Here is a 16242-nt window from a genome sequence, read left to right on the forward strand (position 1 = left end):
TTTCCCTAAAAAATGGCAAAAGCGCATTTTAGGTTTTTAAAAACAAATTAGACAAACCACTGGAAAATTACCTGTGGAGAACAATGGCACAGTGGCAGACTGAAGGATTAAATGACTTAGCAGAACCTTCCTAGTATCTAAGAATTTCTGAATCACTAGTCCTTCCTAGGTTAAACTATAACTAAAACCAGACAAATCTGGATGCGATTGCAAAAATACTAAACTAACTCTCAGTTTTTAAAGCAAGCTCATAAATGATTTATCCTTGCTTCTACACCCTTTTCTTCAAAGTGAGACTCATATTAGAAGATCTGGAAATTTTCTTGCATAGTACCATAAAAACACCTAAATGTTTAGAAAATAATTTGGTCCTATGATTTCTGTATCTATGCCCAACTATTTTTGAAAAAGCTATGTGAAGTTTTTCCAGGCAGTGATGAGTCTCAGTCAGTACAGATGGATAATCAGAGTTCTGAGAGAACCTGGTATCTTGGTTCCACCCTTTAATCTATGTGTAAACCACTACATCCTCTGGAAACTTCTGGCAATAGTCAAAATATGCTGGTATTTCATCCAATATTAGTATCCATAGGTTCATATTCAACTTTATTGCACCTTACAGAAAATTATAGTCCAAATCTTTGGGTTAACAAAGGTGAAGATTTAATCCCAGAGCAAACATAAGCCTGAGAGAAAGACATATTGAACAGAAACCTAGTCTTCTGAAATATTTTGTCAAATACCTTCCACCAACATACCCTCTGCCTCTTTAGACATATAACCAGACCACAGAGGGGAGTAAAGAAAAGTTCTCCAGATACACAACAGCTATTCTTTGTTGTGTTTTTTTACTGAGATTCAAAGCAGACAATATTCCAGTAATGCATATAATCACAAGTATTGTGTTTTAACAGAGTAAAGGCAGAGTCATAATTTATTTGTATTGCACTATCTTTGTCTATATTGGAGCTATCCTTTATAGTTGCACAGAAACAACAGGAGCTTTGGATGATACAAGGCCACTGACACATTACACCCTACTTGGACACCCATATAAGACTGCTGATCAAAATCTCTCCAGATGTTCTATCTAAGAAACCTTATATCACTTCTATTCATGCTACTACGTGCCATTTTTTGTGTATATAGCATTTTATGGTTTATTGAAAAAACCCACCAAGAAGTCCCTGCCAAAAACTCTTCACAGACAACACACAGGGCAGCAGAAACCTTGTGTGTAAGTATGTAGCTGAATTTTAAGTCCCAGAAGAAGCAAGAAAGAAAGCGTTGCAAAAGGAAGAAGACTCTTAGCCTATAGGCCAGTATACATAAATACTATCCTCCAAACATGTAAGTGCTTCTCAGACATGCTCTTATTGTGCATTATTGTGCTATTAAAATGTAATAAGAAAAATAATTCAGCTGATGCTCCGAAGAGAGACAAGTTACTATTTTTTAGCATTCTGTCTTTTTAGCAATATAATGGGATTTACTCAGCACCAGTCAGTCATGTCTTTCAGGGACCAAAAACCTTGCTGGAACTGACAAAGGCATTGTGTTACATTATTTTTGCACTCTAAAGCAATTTATCAGGCATGGAGCAGCATAGTAAAAGAAAATTACAGTAATTCTCAAATTGACTGGATGAACGTGCTCTTACCTTAACTACACTGAGTATCACTGAAAGGAGAGCTCTGAATTCCAAACAAACCTTGACAAGCCTCAACCTGCAGCTGAACACACCCTCCTTCCTCTTCCCTCTTACTCAAAGGTGCTATGCTGGAGTTACCCCAGGCTAGACGCTTTGCTGGGGTCAATTTTCCCTTACTCTAACAAGGCTATTATGTAGGAAAATTTTAGTTTTCAAATTGCTGCAAGTATAAACACTGCCCTGTTTTTGCAAACAGTAATGTAATTAGAGGCTATTACAAAATAATCAACTCTGAACCATAATTTTGCATGTTTTAACTAAAACTGCACAGACTGTCATTTTTAAGTATTATAATTATTGCTTTTATCATTCAAGTAACATTTCATAAAGAAGCTTCTCTAGAAGCAGATTCTGAAAGACCCGGTCCCTTGAACAGTTGCAAAGTCATAAAAGAACTAATAGTTCCTCCCTGTAAATTAAGATTTTACAAAAGAAATGTGCTAAAAGCCCTGAAAAAGACACAGATGGTGCTTCATATCACTATGTCTCAGCAGTAAAAACTTAAAAAAATTCTTAAAAAAACCCCAAGAAACAAAACCCCAAACACTTTAAAAAAAGAGAAAAACCCACCCCATAGACTAAGGAGCAATTTTAGGGTAGTTTTTGAATGGACTTGCATCTCAAAACCTTACTCAATACTGAAAAAAATAATGCAATATATGTGCATATTCCAAATCCAAGGACTTTACTGGAATGAAACTTGAGGCCTGATAGGTACCTACAGCTGAAGAATGAAGCCTGACAAAGATACTCAAATATCCTGTAATTTGCACCTATACTCAATCTAAATTTAAGTATACTCTACATTTATGTTGAAGAATGTATCTTTACTTTTAATGTACAAAAGAAAAGCAGTCAAAAAAAATACTATTCCATAGCTAAAAATCTAAGCTTTCTGTTTTTAAGTGAGAATTGAATAGACAAGAACGGCAGCTTCTGCCCTTAGCATATCTCCCTGGGAAATAGTTGCCACAGGTTTCCTTCATGCTGAAAAGTGGACAAAAGAATAGAGAAAAGAGTTACTGTGAATAACTGGAAATGAATTTGAGATTTAAAGGAGAGACACAAAGTATTTGTACATTTTATACTTACAAAGGTACTGCATGTATTGAAAATAATTTAAAACCACATAAGCAAGACTACAGAAGGTAGATTTGAGAAGTATGAGAGTGAAAATGAAGAAGATTTGAAGGGAGTTTTGCCATTAATTACAACAAACTAAAAATGCTATTGAATTAAATGTACAAATATTTCCTTTAATATTAAGTTCAAAAGTGTAACACAGGATAACAATTTTCCATCTCTTTTTAGTAGTTTTAGTAGTTTAGTTTAGTATCTAACAGCAGCATGAACAGGGTGTTTTGGCACACCACTAGGCTTCATTTATTAATAAAGTAACTTGTCCGTAAGTATTTTGTTTTGGGACCAAAAAAGCCTGGCCTCTTGCCTATTTCTGACAATGAATTTCCTTGAAAACTAGAAAAAAATGGAAGGCACGAAGTTTCCCATGTTTGTGCACTCATCTATTAAAGCAGTGAGCAGTTCTCCATTCACACCATGGCTCCCTACATAGGGCACAGGGCAATCTTGAAGCTGGTAACACAGCTGGGTCTGCCTAGTTCTGGTATAGCAAGATGAGTTACTATAATATTTTGATCTGTATGTCTTATAGAAGCAGACAAGGAGGAGCTATCACAGCAGCAAAAGAAAATGCTGTGTTAGGCTACAGTGCACTGACTTCCTACATGGCAGTAAAAAAGTGGTTTTAATGTGTTGCTGTGCTTTGCTTTAATTGATCTAGGGAACATTTCATAACCAGTAACTTTATTTTAAAATAAAAACACTTTATGTATTTATGGTGTACTGACCTTAATTAACATCCTTGGTTTAATTAAAAGCCTAGCCAAAAGAGAAGTTCTCAATAAAACAAGTCACTTGGCTGCCTGACATAATCCAACCTATGACTACATGGAAAGAACAAAGTGTGGAGCAAACAACTCACCCTCCCTTGCTTCCACTTGAAAAGGACATTACAGCATGACATGTGGTGCACACATACAATGACATATTATGGGCCCATGCAAACTGCATAAAGTTCAACAATGCCAAGTGCAAGGTCCTGAACATGGGTGGGGGAAATCCCAAGCATAAAGGCTGAGTGAAGAAATTCCTTCTCCTCCGGATGGACTGTGAGAAGGACTTAGTGATTTTGGTTGGTGGAAAGCTCAACATGAACCAGCAACATGTGCTTGCAGCCCAGAATGCCAATCATGTCCTGGGCTGCATCAAAGGAAGCGTGGCCAGCAGGTCAAGGGAGATGATTCTCCCCCTCTGCTCTTGTGAGATCCTACCTGGGGTACTGTGTCCAGTTCTGGGGCCCACAACACAGGAATCATAGAACCACAGCACAGGAATCATAGAATGCCAGGTTAGAAGGGACCTCAAGGATCATCTGGTCCAAGCTTTCTAGGTACTACTGTAACAATCAGACCTTATAGCAGTCTTCCAGTAACTGAAGGAGCCTACAGGAAAGCTGGGGAGGGACTTTTTACAGGGGCATGTAAAGATGGGAGAAGAGGAAACATTTTTAAACTGGAAGAGGGTAGATTTAGATGAGATATTAGGAAGAAACTCTTCCCTGTGAGGGTGGAAAGACACCAGAACAAGTTGCTGAGGGAAGCTGGGATGCCCCATCCCTGGAAGTGTTCAAGGGCAGGTTGGATGGGACTTTGAGCAATCTGGTCTAGTGAGAGGTGTCCCTGCCCATGTAGGGGCCTGGAACTAGATGGTCTTTAAGGTCCCTTCCAACCCAAATCACTCTGTGATTCAATGAGCCTGTTCCTTTCTTCCATAATGCCCATTCTCTGCTTTGACTTCTGGCAAATAGTGTAAACTCTGAAAGTACCTTCTATCAAAAAGTGTTCACAGTGAAGCTTTGGATAAGAAGACCACATTTAATCCAATTGGCTGTGATCTTAAATGCAACCTTATATCAAGGAGAAACTTGATCGCCACGTAGAATTTGAATAGAATTTCTTAGAATAGAAACTGCAGCTGCACAATGCAGAAGAGCTACTGCACACCTACAAATACTGTCACTGCTCTTATTGTCTTTACGTGTATCCAAACATTCCAATTCAACCTGCCACTATCTTTTTTCTTTAGAACCTTTATAGTTGAGCCATTCATTAAACTATTTTTACATAAAATGTGGGGAAAAAAGTGTAGTGTTTAATTTCCTGCACATTCCATGTATTTTTCTTATTTTCATATCTATCTTATTAGAAATCTTTCTCCATTCTAAGCATATTATTTCCTCTCCTTCTTATTTTCCTTTGTTATGCAATCCTTTATTGCTCCTAACTACCCTTATTTCTTTATGGTGCGATTGTTATACCTATTACTAAAGCAATTTAAATTTCCCTGTGTGTCTTTCCTGAACATCCCTTTTCTCTTATCCAGCATGTGCATGTTCCATGCCCTTCCTTTTGTCCATTAACATTTCTTCGTAGCACTCTGAAAATATGACCGTATCTTCACATCATGTCTTTTTGGTTTACCACATCTACTTTTCAGTTCTCCCAAGTTTAAAACAAACATCTCTAGCATACTTCAAAATAATCACTCAGTGTCTTGCTTATATGTATACCTGCCCTTACCATGTCCTAGAATTTAGAATTCTCCCTTACATGAGCCATATGGTGGCCAAGTCACCAAAAAGAAAGGCACCACAGGAATCTCTGAGGAAAAGTACAGTCCTCCTAGCAGAGTCAGGAAGAAGAGAAAGGCTGAATGAGCCCTTCTCTCAGCTCTATGCAGGAGTACATTCTGTGGTATACCGTGGGGGCACAGATAATTAAAGCTACAGACAATTCAGTAGGACACAACAGGGAGCAAACAAAGTAGCATGCATATCATTCAGAAGGCATTACTGAGTGAGCCACAGTGAAAGTATTTTGGGATACAGAAGGGAAAAAAAAATGGACAGGCTTTTGTGTACACAGAGAAAGAATTAATTTGAATACCAAGGCTTCTCCTTCCAATTGCGGAACATGACAATACACTAATGGGCAAGAACACACCCTGTCCTTGTCAGATTTCCAAACTAAAGAAATAAAAAGAGCATTCTATGATTCGCTTTTGTCACTGCTTTTACTGCACTGGCCATCACTGACATAATCTGGAAAAGGACAACTTGTGAGGGCAGTGTCGTGTTTAACTACTCTTCTCATGTGGCTGATGAGAGTAATTTCCTAGAGATGCAACTGAAGACATTTTCAGAATTATTGGAGTAAAATCCTGCTGCACACACAATTCTCACTTCCAATTAAGAGCATGAGCAAAGTTCCTTCAGATCAGCTCAGAGAAAAGACAACATTCCCAGACTTCTTGTCTGGCAGAGAGTTAAAATTTGCTATGCTTACTGTAAGGAGTTTACAACTGTCATTTAATAGTTCCCTATTTCAGTTTCTACTATATAAAGGGAAAGTATCAAAATGAAGGATAAATTTGGGTTTCTACAGGCTTTTCAGATTATGAATTGTTTCCAATGTTTCTAAAAATACATACTTATCTATGGCAAATACCTGTCTTCCCTCTCATCTCCCTTCTTATATATAATTGAGGAAGAATATACCTTTCTGCTGCTAAATCTTGAAAGTACATGGGAAAAAAAAACCCTTCAAATGTTTTAACATAGTACACATGACAAGCCAAACAGAAGGTAATTCGGGTTTTGCTTTCATAGAATCAGAGAATGGTAGGGGTTGAAAAGGACCTTCACAGATCATCTAGTCCAACCCTCCTGATAAAGCAGGTTAGTTTTGTTGTATTCAAGGGACAAGCATATGAATATTTAAAGGTTGGGGTATCTGACTTAATTTTGTCTCTTGTTGGCTAGAAAGAGCAAATTGCTTCATTTCATTTACAGCAACCTAGCATTTGATTCAGAAGATCACAGAACAGCTGGTGCACATTCAAAGATAAGCCTTCACTTTCTAAAGTGAGATCTAAAAATGTAGTACCTCTTTCCTTGTAATTAATTTATATTCTCATTTTTTAGTAACTAGCACGACCACAAGAGACTACAGAGTACACAGATGCGTCAGGATTATTTCCTTTCGTAACTTAGTTCAAGTAAATATTAATGGACACATGTAAAAAAAAAGTTTAAGATTTTTGGTTCAAAGCTGATTTGTGCTACAGTCTGTGTGCATGTGACTATGAGAAAACAAGCATGCTAAAAAAGAAGAGGGGTATCTAAGCCAATAAGAACAGAGATGCATCCAGGTGAGTAACAGCAACAACATTAATTTGCACAAAGTGTAAAATTTTCATTATATAACAATGTGTTGCATAGTCAACTTAATAGCTTATTTTTTTCATTACTGTGTCACATTATTTGCATACAATACCAATAACAATTATTTTTCAAATTCAACTTTTTTAAAGGGCCCCCAGGAAAAGTCAGATTTAAAGTCTGAGACCTTAAGCACTGGCTAACGCCCTTTTGGATATTAGACTTTGAGTAAATTTTACAGCCAAAACAACTCAGTTTATCTGCATTCTTGTGTCAAGGATTCTTTGTCTCTCTGCCTTGTTTCAGATTTAGTGATTTATGCAACTACATGGTGAGATAGTTCAGTTGGCTCATCCTATGGAAAACTAACTCTGCCAACACAGAAAAATAGAGGGAAAGTTTTCCAATGGATCAACAACATATATCAACTCACCTTCTAGTGATAAAATCACTTGATTTTAGTAGAGAAAGTGGGAACATGGTGTTGGGGTAGGAGAACAAACAGACTGTTCCTTTAGTAGTCACTTGCCACAGGATCAGCTAAGTCATTAATGCCCTTCACATGTCCCCACTGTATGGGTCATTTCTTGAATTTTACTATCTAAGATTTCTCCCTTGGCTGTGACCTGGCAGCACTTTCTACCATTTTTTGTGCAGGTGAGATTATGTCCGATGACTTTAGGAAGCTTGTTGCACTTTCTCAACAGATTAGTTTTTCTAATGCTGTTGCATGTGTATTATTTAAAAAGTTGTCATATCTCACTCAAGTTTTCCATGATTACTTATCTTCACAACTCATCCTTTGATAAGTTCTTAAACCATATCTCAGGAAGCGAACTAATTGTGGAAAGCACTTGATGAGGAGTGCCTCATAAATTTGGAGATGCATCATTATTAAGAGAAGTCTTCTTGAAAAACCTCTCTTGCCTTTTAGTGACTGACACTGAAAAAAATGAGGTACAAAAGGCAACCATGTACTTAAATATATCTGAGAAAGACTTTGGAACAACAGGATCATTTGGAAAGAGTTTTCTTTGAAAGAAATTTACAATCCAGTGAGACTTAGACATCCAAGCCTACAGGGATCCTGAAGAAAGAGTGTTCTTTGAAAGAAATTTACAATCCAGTGAGACTTAGACATCCAAGCCTACAGGGATCCTGAAGAACACAGGAGACTGAGAATAGATGATCCCTTGCAGTAAGGAAAACATTCGGTCTTTATCTTCTGAAAACCTGTTGCCTGCATCTGAGATCTGTGATGGAGAAGTCACTGGAGAGAGCACCCTGGCTTCAGATGAAACAGACATAATCATACATGGAAGGCCTCTATCAGCAAAGTGCCAATTTTACCTCATGCTGTTTTAAGTGGAATTGAAGCTGGCAACTCCTAGAATATCATAAAGTTTAGTAATGCAGATTTCAACACTGAATCGACTCATAAGCTTGGCCAACGTCCTGAGCAGCTTCAGTGATGAGATGTTCAGTGCTGAGCTATGTGGCCTGACAAGAGATGAGTGGTGCCAATACCAAATCTGTGAAAATCACAGATGTCTTTGTCTAAGATGCTGCAAAGGAGAAAACACCAGAGGCATCATAGTCCTTTGAGACAAAACATTAATGACTACAGGCATAAATCTTGGAATAATGAGCCTCGGATAAAGAACAGAAGCACTTTAACAATAGGAACCTTGAAGTTTTTCCTGGCTTCTCAGAAACAGCAGGTTTGGAGCCTCTAACAGCAATAGCTTAATTGTCAACTGTCTCCAGAGCCAATGAAGCCACAAAAATGTTTGCATGTTGAAGAACATGGATGGTAGGCAGGCCTATAGATCTGCCACAATGATTAAAGTAGCCTCCTTAAAAGGATAGTCAGTAGGGAGAAACTGTTGATCAATATAAAGTTACTTTTTTTCCTTCCAAAGATGGAATTCATAGAAACTCAAGGAATAGGAGAAATAAAATCCACTCGTAAAATGAGAATACAACTGTCTCTCACATAAGTAAGCTCTGTTATAGAAGGGACAGAGCATTTGGTCTGACACTAAGCTTGACTTGTTGGACTTCTGTTGTGGTCAAAAAACATTTCTTAACTGTGATGTACTCTCACAGTCTATGTGAACATTCATATGAGAACAGACAGTTAAAGAACAAACACTTTAAAGTCAACTAAGCAAATTAACACAACTGAAAGGTGGAGACTAATTCTCTTTGAAGTTCTCTTTCCTGAATGTATTCTTCACCACAAACACTATGGTAGTCGCATAATTTATTTGTTCTCTCAGCTTAAAGCCTCTGGTTACTATATACTGGGACGATTTCACAGATTTAATTCAAGAAGCATTTTAAGATCTTAAAATATTTTGTAGCATCCCCTGCAGGACTACTTTTAATTATGCTGTCGTTGCAAAACTTGTCTCCTGAGCTGATTAAATACCACCAGTTCCTCTTTTGTTGCTTAGGCAACTGGAAGGAAGAGTCCCACTTGAGAATCCTAGACTTCCTACTGTGTGCATTCAGCCCGATGCTAATGAAAACCTACATCACATCCAGTACTGAAGAACATCTCAGTATGCCCTAAGCATTTTACATGTCAGTCATGACAGTGAAACTCTAGCACAGGTTGTGTTATTCAAACAGCTCAAGGTGTTGACTTCAGTGAATGTAAAGAATCCAAGATTCTGGGAGAAATGGAAAAAAGTACAGTATCACTGTACTTCAGAGTAAAGCAAAGTGAAAATCAGATATGTATTTTTCTTCACAACTAAAATATGAATACTCTTTGAAAGTGAGAAGACAGATTTTGTTGCCACTTGCTACTGATCTGAGAAGAGTGCAACCAACATAGATAAAGCTGGTGACGACTTTGATCCTTTTTCTGTTAACTAGTATTGGGACAGTTGACCTGGAGAAGGTTGAAATACACCCTTAGCTTCTTTGACCATAAGACTGAAATCATTGGACAATGCTGATAAGTAGCTGAAGATATGCTGCACATTTTTTTTTTTTGTGAAGTGTGCAGCAATTCTGCAATCTCAAGCAGCCAGGACCATGTCCGGATTTAGACTTGTCTTCTTGTGTTGGTTGTTCACTCCCACATTCTTGCGGGCATTACCAAGAAGGGAAGAGGGAAAAGAACAGAAGACAGATGATGAGAAAGTTCTCTGAATTTGACTATGTGATTATACCAGCACGTACAGTCACTAAACTAGCAGATGAGATTATAGATAGTGCAGATAATGACAGACCTTAGTTTTGTCAGGGTCATTCTGTGACACCATACCCTTTCATCACAATGCCCAGCTAGGATCATCAACTATTCTGCAACCAGCACATAATTACATTTGCTTTAAGGAAGTACTTTGTCAACAGAAAGCAAGTTCTTAGATAAGCAAGGGTAATCTTTTGCCAAGAGTATCATCCATGATCACAATATTTACAGGAACACTCAAAATAAATCTAGTCTCATGTACATAAGACACATATGAACCAAATACAGAATCTTTGTAGACATTCATTCAAAGAAGAAGCAATAAAAGAACTGAGTAATTGACTTGTCTATATAAATAGAGGACCAGAAACACCAGTTAATAGTTCTTAATGGTAAGAAAATAATTAATTCATACTTTCTCAAAAAAACCCAAAACAACAAAACCAACCATTTAAAAATTGGCCCAAAACCATAGCAGCAGAGCAGTAAAATCTACAGTTTTAAAATAAAAAGCTATTAAAAATTTGGATTGAATATTCAACAATAATTTTTCATTCAAAAATACTACAGGGCTGCCACAAGGCTGCCACAGATACTAGCATCAATATACTGCATATTCCAACCTTTAAATTCAATTTGACCTAAATCTTAGCAGATTGTAAGTCTACAAGATGCTCCTTTTCCCACCCTGCTACATTCCTGATATTTAAATAAAGAAAAGGTAAAATAAAAAAGGGGGGACTGGAAGGTAGACTTGGTAATTCTGTTTGATATTGGTCTTTTCCATACTTCCATGTTCATTTTTTAGTATTTGCATTTTGGATATTTAGATATTTGAAAGGAGAGGAAATCACCCAAAAAGCCAAACTGTACACAGTAGTTAAGCAAAGAACAAACACTGTAATCATACTGCATATTATTGTGAAACTGTATAGAAAAAAAATCACCAAGCAATCTTTCATTGTATCAAAGAAAGTATCTACTTTCTAAAAAATGATATTTTTTATTCAGAACTCTCTCTCCTAAAAAAATCCAACTTTTTAACAAATCATGCACAATTTCCATAGGAAACAAAAAACTGTGGTTTTGACCAGTTTTAGAGTTATTTAATCAGTGCAGCTGAGACTACCTGTATCTCCAGCAGTTTGAAAGGGCACTGCTGTCATTCCCCTCATGCCTTAAATCAGAAGTAGCAGCTGATAAAACACAGGATCTTTTTTTTGTTGCAGTCAAATAGTGCAATGCTGAAGTTCTGTTTTCTAGATGACAATATCTAACAACAAAGAAGGTGAGGATAATGGAATAGTATGACTAAATAACACAGATAACGTTGGGATTTTTATTTCTTATGAAAGCCCAGAATATTCAGCAGAGGAACAACACACTTAGGAAGTGAAAATTCTGTTTGTAAGAAATGTCAATACATCTCATTACAGTGACAGCACAGTAGCATGGCTTTGATATTATTAAATTCACAGCTTTGATAAACAAATTACCTCTTGAAGGGTGCTGCATAGTAATACCTGAAGCATAAAGAGAGGAAATTGAGTTTAATTATGTATTGCCCAGCTATATCACACAAGAAAGGGCAGGGAGGTGGAAAGAATACTGAGGACTTCAGTTCTGCACAGAGCTGGTAAGACAGAGTAATCAGGCAAAAGTCTGTATCTCAAAACATGCCCAAGCTAGAGTGGGTTACACACTGGCAGTTTCTGATGAGCAAAAGCACCCATTCTCACTCCTCCCCACAAAGTCCCTTTCTCCCTTTCAACATGCAACATTCATTTTCTCACCCTTGTACACAAAGGATGAAAAGCAGTGCCATTAAACAAGGAATTTCATGTTTCTTGAGAAGGTTGATTTGTCAAATGAGAACCTAAAGGTCTGAGAAAACAAGTGTGACATTGCTTGTGCTTCTGTAGTGATACTGACTCTTAACTGGACAGTCAAAACAAAAAACAAGTTCAGCAGCAAATTGCCTGTGCTAATAACAGAGACTAGGCATCATCTAATTAACACACCAATAACTGAATATTGATTAGAGTTTGTCACTTTTTAAATAATTTAATCCATCTCACTTCTAACAGCCAAAAGACTGTTAATGATTTGTAATAAACAAAGGATATTCAATTCAGGAATGTCTTGTCAGCTTTCCTATTGTGTTCTGTACACTGAAAGGCACATTCAAAATATTTCCTCCATTTGATAATTTTCCCTATTTTTCAGTTCCCAAAGTGAAAAAACTTGCAATATTGTGAGCGCATAAAATTCACAAATACCACCTTGTTCCTCTGTATAAAAGTAGATCCAAGTACAAAGGATTACAGAAAATCTGGTGATACTGTTAAATGTTACATAATTTACTGAAAATTTAGGACAAATTATAAGGTTTCCACAACAGCTATGAAAGGTCAGTAACACAAAACAGAAGGGTGTTTTTCTGTTGGGTTGTTTGGTTTTGGGTTGGTTTTTTTTTGAGGCTGAATTTTCAAAGAAATGGTTAAAGTATAACTTGTGCATGTACCAAAAGCTTGTATGTGATTCCATGGAGCCATTGAATCCTGAAAAATGGTAGTACTTGAAATAACTGGAAGAATAATGTCTGGGAAGGTACCTGCATGGTTAACAGTAATGAGTTAAGAGTATAACCCTATAACCTCTCTTGGGAACAGAGAAGCCATTAATCTTCAAATGGTTTCTTCTTGGGAGTGAGAGGAATAGAAGGATATGACACCAAAAAACCGAGTCCAAACCAGAGAAATTACTGTAAATGGAACAGTGTTCAGAAAAAACACTCCTTCGAGTGTTTTTAACTCTTCCTGAGTTCCTTCAGTTTCACATGTCTGTAGTCCTTCACAGCAAGGCCTCACAATACATAAGAATTATTATTCAACAGTTGATTTTAATACAATAGCAATGACCTTGTCAACTTCCATCTCATTTTCACCGTAAGATTTCAAGTTTTCAACAGAGGTCACTTCATTTTTAAGTTAAAAATTCACATGTGAGAATATATGTATGTCATATATATACACATAAACAAATGTGATTTACCCAGGTATTTAAAAGGAATGGATGTGACTTTAATTTAATATAAACTTAATTTTAATTAATAATAAAATGGAGTTTTTAAGGATTCAAGAAATGAATTTATTTTAGAAAAAAATTCCACCATTTCATATCAAAGCAAACATCTTGTGGTATTTGCTGAAGACAGGGAACCTTATAACTGAAACTGCCTGTTTACACAAGTGACTTCTCAGATCCATATTCTCCAACCTGAAAGAAGTGCAAGGGCTTAACCAAACGATAAAGCATGAGAAGCAATTTATATGGTTAAACAGTATTTCAGGTGCTACTGGTAGAATAAATAAATATATTTTACTATGTTTATCAAAGGAGTCAGTCTATAGGTGCCATTTTGCTATACCATGTTTCTTATAGTACTGAAGAGTGGGGCCCTCTGCAACTTATGCAGCAACTTGGGAGAAATGGTGACACATATCCCACAAAATACATCTTTTTTTTCCCTCACAGAAGGTTTTGTTTGTGCATGGAATTGGGGGGAGAATAACCTGGATGAAAAAGTAAATTTTTCATTAAAAGTCACTGAAGCTCATCTTTCAACTGATGCTAAAAATGGCTCCTGCATTTCTACCTTTTGTGCTCAGATTCATCATGTAGGGTATTTTTACAGCAAATTCTACACCACCTGCAAAGCAACATTTAAAATGGAAGCTCTAACACAAGATTAGCAATGGCCATGCTATGATAAGAGAGAATACAACAATTGTTATAGTTTGCTAAATTCCACCTGGAGGATCTGGTGGCTAAATGGATTACTCGCTGACTTTTCACCTTTGGGATTCCAGCCGTGACTGGAGTGACTGAAAATCATTCTGATCAGTCAAGTGAAAAAAGACCAAAGTGAAATTACACTAGTGTTTTCAGTTTGGTTCCCTTGGTGCTGTACTTCCAAATCACAAAACCACAGCACGTTGAACACTGCTAGCAGGGGAGAAAGTGAGAGGCTTTGAGGCTTAATGAGCCTATATCCAGTTAGCTATCCAGCTCACAAACACCTTGACATAGAATATAACCATCCTATACAAACAGGCACCAAATATAATAAATGACCATGGATTACTGTGCAAATTAATCAGAAGCAATCCCTTGTGATTGTGTATTGAAATGCCTGCATTGCATATCACAATAATATAATGGTCAACCATATTAGATTAACTCTGACAGTCAGATGATACTTTGGTGTTTAAAGAAAGTCTCTAGCTGTATTTGAGTATTCCCATTAAAAAATAAATGCCTTCTATTTTCATTGCACTCACAAACACTAAGTAAACCTAGCATAATCCATAACCTCTGTATGGAAGAATTATTTTAATTTATAAATGGAGAGACTGGGGAACAGAGAGTTTGAAGTGCTTTATCCATAGATTTTTTTCTTAAGGTTACAAAAGGACATTATGATCATCTAATCTGACATTACACTTCCTGCCATCTCTGTACAAGGCTGGACAGTGAGAGTCAATAAAGAGAATCACTGTTAGGATGCAGGAATCCAAGATTTCAAACCCCAAGCTCAATTCCCTGTCAATTTATAGAACCAGGCAGAAAAAATTTGCCACAAAGTCAGTGTTTTACTGCAAACAAAAGTGTCTTCCCCTGTGCTGCTGCTGTTAGATGTATCTCATCCAACAAAGACAGAAAAAATCCTTCCTCCTCCAGTGAAACAGTTTTAAAGGGAAAGAGCTAGCAGGCATTAAATGTGTATGGAAAAGACCTCATTAAATTACTGCTTGGAACCAATAAGGAGAAAGAATTCTATCATACTTTGAATAATTCAGGGATAGGTTTTTTGTTTGGTTGGTTTCCTTCCTTGCCTTAAATCATTCTATAATACCACTTCTTTATGGCAGAACCTGCAGAAAATACTCATTTGCTGCGTGAACATAAATGACAATGTAGGTGTGGAAGAAATTGTGATTTTGTAGGCTGGAGCTGAGATGTCTCAAAGAGGAGTCTCATAAAGAATGTTGCCTATAAAAATGAACGTTTTTATTTATGAGATTATTATTTGGGGGCATCTAGAACATTGTCATGTTTTTCATTAAATGAAAAATCAATTGAAAAAAAAACAGAGCCTGTGAATTTCTCCAGGGGATCAGGCATTGTTCCTCACTCAAAAGCAATGTTGGTTTTGCACCTCAGAGCTTTCTCAATTCTCACATCAGAGCAACAAACGGAACAGGAGTTCTTACAGAACAGCCACAGCATCTGAACTTCTCACTGAAGTTGCTGACATTATTCTCCTCCCATAAAAACTATCCATCTTCCAAGCTTTCTTTAATGAGATTAGGGAATATTTGCAAATATACAACATTGGACTGTTGTGAAAATGCGTGAGAAAAACTTAGAAGCTGATTGAAACATTCTGTGTATGTGGAGGATTTTCCAATAGGGCTCACTGCAGAAGGCTTGATTAGCAAGATATGACTGCAATCACTAATTCTCTTCTTTAAGGCCATACGACTGTGCAGATACCCAGGAAATTTCAATGACAAAGCAATTAGGCTGGGTTTGGTCCATGACTGTTTCACTAGCCTAATACAGAAAAACCTTCTTAAATACTGTATTTGCCCACAGCTTACACAGGAATTTCATGCTTTAGAACGATTTTTGTTTATTTAATAATTGCTTTTAAGTATTTTTATTTTTATTTTTTTAATTTTAAAATGGTATACAATATAAAACTGCTTGGAGAACCTTTTTTACAGCTTAGGTTTAATTAATTAGTATGTCAAAAGCCTTCTAGAAACCTGAAAACAATTGAGACACTGATAGCTACTTGATTATTAGCATAGTATAAATTTATCCAAATTAATTTATTTCACGTATTGCATACACCTTATCCTGCAAGGCCTCTACATCTTTACCCTTCAGCTCACTGCCTTTTACACCATTGAAAGGAGACTGTAACCATGAACTGTACTTTCTTTATTTGGATCA

This window comes from Chaetura pelagica, unplaced genomic scaffold, assembly GCF_000747805.2.
Source record: "Chaetura pelagica isolate M959 unplaced genomic scaffold, ChaPel_1.0 scaffold135, whole genome shotgun sequence".
In the NCBI taxonomy this organism is placed as follows: Eukaryota; Metazoa; Chordata; class Aves; order Apodiformes; family Apodidae; genus Chaetura; species Chaetura pelagica.